General features: G+C 34.7%; 1 long non-coding RNA gene across 1 annotated transcript; it reads right to left on the reverse strand.

Moving 5' to 3' along the window:
• Positions 1-642: 642 nt before the first annotated feature.
• Positions 643-948, reverse strand: LOC122520471. The gene is made up of 2 exons (XR_006304551.1): positions 844-948; positions 643-767 (listed from the first exon to the last, which is right to left on the reverse strand). It is a non-coding gene; the product is annotated as an uncharacterized LOC122520471 (long non-coding RNA).
• Between the last annotated feature and the right edge of the window lie 10,059 nt (positions 949-11,007).

Raw genomic sequence — 11,007 nt, forward strand, 5'->3', positions numbered from 1 at the left:
TACGTTTACTGTACCCAGTCGGGCCTGATGTTTCCCTAAAATATTATGACCAGGTGCTCTTCCAGGATTAGACCCTATTTTTACTTCGTGCCAAACAGTTCCGTCCATCGCAATTTCGCTTACTTCTTCCTCATTCTCACTATCGGAACTAACTAAGAATCTCCTTCTCTTTCGTCGTCTACGTACGTTCGAAATATTCTCTTCGTTCTCATCGGTGTTCGAATCTGTTTCAAGTGGATCATATTTTCCGTATTGTTATTTTCCATATCCAGAATTTCCTGATCATCTTCAGAACATTCTGCATCGATATCATTTATTCTCTCTAAATACATTCGCACTCCTCAAACGTCTTGCCATTTTGGTGAAAATATTCTACAAAAATAAAACTAAAATATGAAAATGTAAATCAAAATAGATAAAAAAAGAATAAAAGATAAAATGTGAAACTTACTGCGAAGTATTGTTAGTCTTGTTCACTATTTTGAAAATGGCACTTATAACACGTAATACGATATAAAATATTACGAAATAATAATAAAAGACTGCCAAGTATGCGCTTTGTGACTTTCACGTTCGATGCACTCTGTTCGTGTCGCAAGACTATACTGATTTGAATTCCTGAGAAGACGTCTATACACTTCCTTCAGTTACAAGTTTATTTATTTTACGTCATAGTAGATGAGATGGCGTAGAACATTCGAGGATCTTGACCGTATCGGATATCAATCAAGCAAATAAACACCGCTAGCCCGATAGTCGAGTGAGAACTGTAAACATTTGGAAGTGCCGTAAACCATTTTCTGGAAGGCACTTATCGGATAAAATGTGTCATAACTACATTACCTTTCGTTTGTAACGACTTTATAGTTTTGGCATTGAGTCTTAGAGAGAAACTCTTACATAAATGTATAAATCGTACTACCGGTCAAATGACCGGTCGTGGTAGGTAAGACAGACTACAAATTTTTCTCGGAAAATAAACAATAGAAAAATAAGTGAATATTGAAAAATATATCATACATATATATGAGGAAAAGTGGTAAAGTTTAAAGGCGATTCACATACGTTGAATGTAGGAAATTCCAAATGAAAATTTAAAAACGGTCATTTGACCGGTCCTGGTAGGAATAGTGTTAAGAAATATCTGCAACGTGGTTTCTTTTCTATACGATTGTGTTTTTCTGTGCAATGTGACAAGTTTTTAGTGTATATTGTCTTTATTCTACACATTATTTTTTAAATATTAGAAATGAACGTTTTACAGTATACAAAAAACTCATCCATTTAATTTTCTTTATATATACCAATGCTATATAATTTTATACTTTTTTTAGGATTCCAAACATTGGTAGATTTCAACATGAATACATATACTCATTGTCAATCTAATTGTGTTTACTTTTTTATATTGATAACAGTTGTGTATCTCTTTTCTTTTATAACAGAAAGAGGAGTAATATAAAAGTATAAGAAGGGAAAAGAGAGAGAGAGAGAGTGAAATCTTATACATATATCATACATGTGGGAAGGGAAACTAGACAAAGGGGCTATCAATTGATATGAATATTCGAGAACGATCATTGCTAAACATATCCGTATTTCAAGGAAAAACAAAGTTGTTTGTCAGTTAGGAAGGGATAGAAAAAATTTAAGAAGAAACGTTAAGATAGGAATATTGGGGAACGATCGTTGCTAAATATATACGCCTTTAGAGTAAGAAAAAAGTTGTTGTTCAGTATGAATGTTCGAGAACGATCGTTACTAAATATTCGAATAAATGAAAAGACATAAGAAATATCGCCCTTTATTGTGATGGTGTGAGGAAAATGAGATAGTATGAGTGAGTACGTTGCTATGTAAGTTAGTCATCGTATAGCCTTTAAGAAGCAAACAGCTATTATTGTATTTACATGGAAACATTCTATTCATCTTTGTATTGAATCCTACATTTGGGGGCTCGTCCGGGATTAAAAGAGAATAGATTTCATGTGTGCAATAAAAAGTCGTATAAAGTCGTATAAAGTCGTATAAAGTCGTATAAAGTCGTGTGAAGTTGCATAAAGTTGTATCAAGTCGAAAGTTGCGTTACAATTACCAGCAGTGTGAATCCGATTCTAAGTTGATTAAGAGTGTTGCGCGAGGAAAGTTGACCACGTGTGATACTAAAGTAAAGTTGTGAAGTAATCGGTAGTGTTGGTGTAACGGGGATATAGGAGGACGATAAAGAAACATTAAGATTAAGAAAAGTAGCTGTTTGAACGATGGCTCAATTGAAGGTAACACCGAAACAAGTACGGATGAGCAGGAAGTTGACGTGAGGAATTGAACGAAGAGACCGTTGAAAACACGTCACTAAGAAGACGAGTTGAAGAACGAAAGAGTCAAGGTAAAGCAGTCGAGGAAGAAGCCGTCACTTACACCTATGAGCAGATTGACTCCATGAAATTAAGGGAGTTAAAAGAAGCGGCGAAGAAGTTAAGGTTATCCACAGTCGGAAATAAGCAGGCGTTAAGAAATCGCTTAAAAGATGCGATGAAAGATGAAGAAAGCGAAGACGAAGAAAGTGAAGAAGAAGAAGAAGAAGGAGACGAAGGCAAACGAGAAGAAGAATCACAGAGAGGTGGACAACGCGGGGAAGGAGGAGCAGTTAGCGTTGCTACGCAACAACTCGCTTCGTTTTCCATAAAGGATGTGGAAGAAAGCCTATCATATTTCAACGGAGAGATAAGCTACTGATAGATCATTGGATCCACGATTTTGAAGATACCAGCGTATTGTTGGGATGGAACGATTTGCAGAAGTTTATCTACGGGAAACGTATGTTAAAGGAGCGGCAAGACAATTTATATCGTTCGAAAGAGAAATTAAATCATGGGACAGCTTAAAGCGTAGTTTGATTAGGGAATTTCAGGTAAAGGTAAATTCAGCACGATTCATAAGCAGTTGTCCAAGCGTAGACAACAACCAGGCGAAAGTAATCGTTTGTACATTTATAGTATGCAAGAAATCGCGAATCAAGGTAACATCAAGAAGACGCCCTTATACAGTACATGGCGGATGGTTTGTTAGGCGAACGTCGCGATAAGGCAGTATTGTACGGATCCCGAACGCTCACAGAATTTAAAAATAATATTCAAATACTTGATAAACTTAAAGAAAGTAACGTACAAGGAACGCGATTTAGAAAAATAATCAAGGAAACGTAGCGTCGGCACGTATCGGTAGATCTCCGGCGATAAAGAAAGACCATTGTTACGGGTGCGGTTCGGAAGCACATATTTATCGTTTCTGTCCAGACAAAGAAAAGGTCTCAAATGTTTTAAATGTAATAATTTCGGTCACATAGCGAGTCATTGTAATAAATCACAGCAGCCGTCGGAAAATAAAGCAAGTATCAATTGTTTCAATCTACTACGGATAGAGTTGCGATCAGGATTAACGGTTTGTTAGCATATGCGTTATTAGATACGGGCAGCGAAGTAAGCATTATAAATTCAGAGCTATATAATAAATTAGGAAGACCAAGATTATATGAAACCACTCGACGATTGGCAGGGTTTGGTAATGCGATAACGAAGCCAATAGGGAGATGTGAGGTGAATATCGATATCGAAGACGGTAGATATAAAACGGATGTATTTGTAGTAAGTCAGTCAGATATGAGATACGAAGTTCTTTTAGGAAAGAGTTGCTGAAAGAGTTAGACGTTCGTATAAATAAAGGGCGAGTAGAAATAAGACGACCAGACAAAAGACTCAGCGAGGAGATAAGCGAGGGATCGGTAAAATCGAGCGACTATGGTTATGTTGAGCGACGGACGGATACAGACGATATGAATGCAAATAAAGAAGTAGAAGATATAAAGGCGATAATGGAAATAAAATATGTAGACACGGATGAAATAGACGTAAAAGAACCGTACAAGGTGCGCATAAAAGAATTAATACAAAATTGTAAGCCAAATACTAAACCAGACGCGCGAACAGAGACAAAAATAAAGTTGACGGATAATATTCCAGTTTGTTCTTGGCCGAGGAGATTAGCTCCGAAAGAGAAAAAAATAGTTACGCAACAATTAGACGAATGGTTGGACGAGGGAATAATTCAACCCAGTACAAGTGAATATAGTAGTCCGGTAGTAGTGGTACCTAAGAAGGACGGAACTTACAGAGTTTGTATTGATTACCGTAAATTAAATGCAAAGGTGATAAGAGATCGATTTCCAATTCCATTGTTCGAAGATTGTCTCGATGCGTTGACACAGGGAGTGGTATTTTCGACAATTGATCTTAAGAACGGGTTTTTTCATGTCAAGATTGAGGAAGATAGCCGTAAATTCACTTCGTTTGTTACTCCAGACGGGCAATTTGAGTTCTTGGAACACCTTTTGGGTTATGTAGCAGTCCCGCCAGTTTTTAAGATTTATTGATGAGGTTTTTGGCGATTTGGTAAGGAAGAAAATAGTGTTAACATACATGGACGATCTTATTATCCCAGGTATCGATTACGAAGATGCGTGTAGAAAGTTGGAAATAACGTTAACGGTAGCAGCTCAAACGGATTAATTATAAATTGGAAGAAGTGCAAGTTCCTGCGGGAGGAAATTGAGTTCTTAGGACATGTGGTGTGGAATGGGAGTATTCGGCCATCACCCACGAAAATAAAAGCGGTACAGCGGTTTCCGGAACCGAGAATAGAAAACAAATTCAAAGTTTCTTAGGTCTGACAGGATATTTTCGTAAATTTATTAAGGATTACGCTAAGATAGCAAGACCATTATCAGATTTGTTAAAGGCAGGTAAGGCATTTGTCTTTGATACCGTTGAAAGAGAGTCGTATTCGCGATTAAAGTATTTTTTGTCTCAAGAGCCGGTGCTCCGTATTTATGACCCCGGAGCAATGACGGAATTGCATACTGATGCAAGTATAAACGGGTTTGGCGCCGTATTATTGCAAAAAGACGACAACGAAAATAATTACCATCCGGTTTATACATGAGTTATAAAACGTCGGAAGCAGAGAGGAAGTACCATTCGTATGAATTAGAAGTCCTAGCGATAATTAAAGCAGTTCAAAGTTAGAGTCTGTTAGGAATAAGATTTAAGTTAGTTACGGATTGCCAGGCATTCCAAAAGACGCTTAAGAAAAGGGAGTTAGCACCGAAGGTAGCAAGGTGGGCGTTGTCATTGGAAGAATTTGACTTTGAAGTTGAACACCGTCCAGGAGAAAGAATGAAGCATGTAGATGCACTTAGTCGTTATCCGGTAATGTGTATCGAAGATACGTTATTACAAAATATAAGAAAGAAACAGGAAGAAGAGGAAAGATTACGTGTCATACGTCTTGTAGTAGAAAAAGAGCCATACGAAGATTATATTTTAGAAAATAATATTTTGATGAAGCGTGTAAACGATAAGAACGTGATAGTGTTGCCTACGAGCATGCAGTCTAATATCATAAGAAAGATTCACGAAAATGGTCATTTCTCTGTACGAAAGGTAGCCGAAAAAATAAAAGAAGAATTTTATATACCGGGTCTGAAAGAAAAAATCGAAAAGATCATCAGCTGTTGTGTACCGTGCATATAGCGGAGCGTAAGCAGGGGAAAAAGGAAGGTCAGTTACAGCCGATACCGAAGGGGGATAGACCTCTCGAGACTTATCATGTCGACTATCTAGGTCCGATGACAGCGACGAGTAAAGCTTATAAGCATATCTTGGTAGTGGTAGATGGGTTTTCTAAGTTTGTGTGGCTATACCCAACTAAGACGACAACCGCACGGGAAACGTTAGAAAAACTTGGGATACAGCAGAGAACATTCGGTAATCCGACACGTATTATTACAGATAAGGGAACCGCATTCACGGCAACAGAGTTTAAAGAGTATTGTATAACGGAAAGGGTCGAGCACGTTCTAACTACCACCGGTATACCGAGAGGAAACGGTCAGGTTGAAAATTAATCGAATTATTATCTCGGTACTGACTAAGATGTCGATGGACGCGCCTGACAAGTGGTATAAGCACGTAGATAAGGTCCAAATAGCGATTAATAGCACTTATCAGCGTAGTGTAGATGCGTCACCTTTCGAGGTGATGTTTGGTGTCACATTACGCCGAACCGAGTAGCCCACCGCACGAGATAAAATTATTTATATAGTAATTCTATGGGCATAAAGAATTTAAAGGTGTTGATAATCTACAGATAAACCAAAATAAATAGGTAATATTTTCTAAAAGCTTAGGTTACAGGCGATAGAATTAATTCTAAGATCTTCGGTCTACTCAAGAGAAAGGGTCTCATGCTTGTTCCCCCTTATGTAAACAAATGCAAGTTTGAACGGGTAAAATTCCGATAGCTGTGGAAGACACTCTCTCCCTAAGACGTTACAGGCGTTAAAAGAAAGAAATATCGATGACCAATAGGGAATCTGTGATTTAATAAGAAACGCCCTGTAGGATAAAGAGAGTCCTTCCCCTCCCACTATATGCGGGGTATAAGAGACGGACACCGGACCGGAATAAGGGCTTATTTAGAGAGTTATATAGAGAGTTACATAAAGAGTGATATACAGATAGATGCATAAGTACGAGTAATTTATAATAAGCCTGAAGTTAGTAAGTGTTTAAACCTTAAGTCCGACGATATATATATAAAGGGAGTTTTTTACTTGTATTTTTTCTATTTTCTTGTGTTTTGTTAAAATATATGATCCATATTTTGTACTACTTCGTCTCAACTGTTATTCACCCCGACCTTTAATCGAACATTTGGCATAAAAATGAAGCAGCGCTAAGATTTAGCTATTTTAGAATTAATAGAGAAAGAGGCGATATTGCAATATTCTGACGAGCGCTTAAGACTGAGAGATGCAACGAAGGAAAGTCTGTTAAAAATTCTAGAAGAGAATAGGCGTAATTATAACCGTAAGTGTAAGAAAGCGAGTGTTTACAACGAAGGCGATTTAGTAGCGATAAAGCGCACGCAGTTTGGTGCGGTGTTAAAGATACAAAAGAAATTCTTAGGTCCGTATAAGATATCTAGATGTAAGAGAAATAACCGATATGAAGTGATTCGTGTTGGTGGAAATGAAGGACCAAAGATCACCACAACGGCGGCGGATTACATGAAACCGTTCGAAGAGTTCCCTTCAGGGGCCGAAGAAGATGCAGATATGCCGAGTATTGGAAGGGAAATTAGACAAAGGGCTACGAAACAAAATACGATATGGTTGGTAGGGCCGTTGGGATGTAGCGACGTGCAGCGGTACGTTGCTATGCAAGTAAATAGTGGACAAAAGCACAAAGATCTAAGTTAGTCATCGTTTAGCCTTTCAGCAGCGAACATCTATTACTGTATTGAATTGTATCAGATTAAATTGCATTTACATTGAAACGGTCTATTCATCTTTAAGAACAATTTATTATTAACACCAGTATTCCTGATCTTAAATATTCAGATATTCGTAGAAAGACTGATGAGAAGAGAAAGGAATCCTACATATATTATATAATATAAATTTGTAATAAGAGTAGAATTTATTTTTTTGAAAATTTCTTGCTTCATTTTTGGAAAGCTCTTTCTCTTGTGAACGAAAAGAAATAAAGACGGAGATAACGAAAAGCGATTACTTTCAGAAGTGTGACTATAGATGTTCCGATATTAGCTGCAGACGATTTCCTTATAAGGAAAGCTAAAGAAAATGTTCTTTCTTTTGTCATGTATGATGGTGTCAGTATGAATGTATGAGAATGATGTGTGTGCGTGCGGGAGTGCTGTGACGTAAGCGACCGAAAGCAAAGTGATCATACGATCAATTGTCATCCGCGAGTGTGCGAAGTGGGGATTCGAAAGAAAGGAAAAATTAAAAGAAAAGACGCTGCAAAGAGATGACGAAAGACGATAGAGTGAGGAGACGCATAAAGATGTATATGTAACGTTGGGACGAGCACTTCATATGGTATTATATTGAGAAACTGAAAGATTCTGTTAAGAAGTACGACGAATAACAAAGAGCTAAGAACGACGTTGCAAAAGATAATTTTGTTAAGAAAAAAGACATTAAAAAAATAACATAAAACACAACGATTATTAATTAATAATTTGGATAATTATAGAAACTTACGAATTTATCCTATCCAATTATACCTTTAAATAATATATATTGTAATATATATGTATGTATCCTTTCCTTTTGTCTTTCATTACTTAAAAAAGATAAATAAAAATTATTAAAAATATTAAACAAATAATTAATCCAAACCTTACACTGTATAATTCTTAAACCGCATGTCAAATACAAACCACAGTCAAATACAAACCACAGTCAAACGATTTTATCAATAGTTGGCTCAAACCTTATAAATAGCACTGTGATCTTACATTTGATCTTTCTTCAGTTATTATAACTTTTACAATACACTATTACGATCTTTACCAATTAATTACTTTGATTTGATACGACTTTTTTGCAATCAAATGTTACTTTCACTAAAATCCGCTATTTTCTAAAAACACAAGGCGTTTCTTTACTCTACAGAAAATATAAAATGTTTCCAATTAAAAACTTTTCTCTTAACAAAATACAAATGTTTGCTTACTATCCTTACGTCCTAGGATCTTCTTTTTACCTGTTAAGCTCCGGATTTTTTTCGTCGAATCTTTTATATCAGGTACCCGATATAATTTTAATACAAAAACTAAGGAAACGGATGACAAAACAAACATTTCCCAGGCTCGTGTCGTACCATTCACAAATAAAAGGTACGTATAACATTTAGTAAATATTTTAGAGATTTTGTATTCATTATCGTTCTTAGGAAATATAAACTACTCGACAAAGAATCAGTACTTCTACCCATATGCCCAGACTCATAGATTTTCGTGGATCCGAAGTCGTCTGGACTTCACCTCTAGAAGGTACACTCTTTGTTAATTCTTTAAATCGATGAACCATGTAGGCGTCAATGTAACCACCCAATAAGGATATAAAAGGGACCGTGAGATTGACCTCTCTTCGATTATTTTCAAACTTTGCACACTTGTAGTAGTCCATGACAATATTTGTTGTAATTTTTAAAAAAGTAGATATTTAGTCGTTTTCAAAAAAACGAGGGTAGAAATTTCGCAATAATGATCGTGTTTCTGATGAAGGCAGATCGATTCCTCGACAGAGAAAATATTTGTTTCGGGTCTGTTTTTATTTTTTGTTTTCGTTATAGTAAAGTATGTTATAAGAAAACAGGAAAAATAATAAAGCTAAACAAATCTTGGATCAAACAGGCACAATAGTAGCCGAATGCATTGTTGGATATCGATAAACAATCTTAAAACAATATCTATCGCAACGAATGAATTCTTTAAATTACGAAAAGATAATTAAAGATCCAGCCGGTGTAATATGACTAAATACTATGCTGATTTTATTGTAACAAAATAACAATAAACTTTAATTGAAAGTAATTTTGCTTGTATTTTTTTTATTTGTAATCAATACCGACGAAATCGTATTAAATTTATGTTAGTGCGTCTGTACGACGAATATTATCCAAAAAATGTATCGTTCCAGGTACGTAAAAAGAGCAAATTTTTGTTATTTATTGTTTGTAATACAATTTATAATAATTAATTATATAACTTGCATAATAATGTTGATTTTTAATAAAATATAACGTTGACAAAAAGAAGAAACTTCACACGCTTTTTAATACAAATGCACCTTTATTTTATTATATTCCCTAAAAAATTAATATAATATACTCTATAGAGAAACAAAAGAAAATTCTTTAAACATGCTTTACAATAACGAAAAAAAAATATAAAAAAAATAAAAAAAGAAATATTTTTTTGTCGAGGAATCGATCCAGCAACATTAAAGGCTCGAGATCATTTAAGCAAAATTTCTATTCCCATTTTTCAGCAATCGGTTGATTATCAAATTTTCTTAAAAAGTATAACGAATATTCTCATGTACTTATTACAAGTGTGCAAAGCTCGAAAAAAAATAAGATGTGTCAATCAAACGGTCTCTTAGTTAGTAAGTCTGTTTTAATTAATAAGTCCGAATTCTGCATTCCGTAAAATCGAAAAAAGAAAATGAATTTGAGAGTCAGTAAAATACATTTATTACCTGCGACTAGAATTATTCTACTTGTTTTGATTAAACCAGAGCCAGAGGCCTATCCCACCAGCAGCAGCAAAAGGTAAGCATTTTACTTTAATATTTAATTATCTACTTTTACTGCAATAAAACTAAAATCAAGTTCATATTTTAACTACCCTCTTTCCTTCCAGTTTCTCACATTCAAATCTCATCACTCGCCAATCCAGTCGCAATTCTTTAGGTCATTTCCTGGTAATGACTTCAAAGTTTGACCAAAAATAGACCATAACTTTTATTACGCCACAGGACGTAACACTATCATCCATTATTTTACAATTATTGTTAGTTTCAAGTTATGGTTACTTCTTCTTTTCTTTTTCTTTTCATTAGGGCTTTTTGTCCTGTTAAATATTAAGATTACTTGATTACTAAATTATTTACTTCATTCAATACTTTTCAATATTTTAGACATATATACTATATTTTGGGTATATAAAATGTTATTATATTTTACTCTATTATTTTATTATATATTTTTAATATTCTTTTTATTATATCATAAACAGGGTATCTTAATTTTCTCTCGCCAAATATTACTAACATATTTTACAAATTAAAATAAGACAAGAATATTATATAACATAGACTTTTATATATTTTATTAAAAATTTTTAATTAAAAATACGAAAAGATTAGGAACTGGTGTTTTGTCCAAAGTTAAGACAACAAATTTGTGATTTATTTACAGAAATGAAAAAAAAATGAATATGAAATTAATACAATAGGTTACATTTTCTAGATTTTTGTTCTATTCATGATAACGGGTAGCATTTTGAAATGAAATTTTATATGACTTTAATCCGTGCGATAGTAACAAACAATACCAGATAATCATTATTTTATAT

The sequence above is a fragment of the Polistes fuscatus genome, unplaced genomic scaffold, assembly GCF_010416935.1.
Source record: "Polistes fuscatus isolate 324 unplaced genomic scaffold, CU_Pfus_HIC Scaffold36, whole genome shotgun sequence".
Taxonomy (NCBI): Eukaryota; Metazoa; Arthropoda; class Insecta; order Hymenoptera; family Vespidae; genus Polistes; species Polistes fuscatus.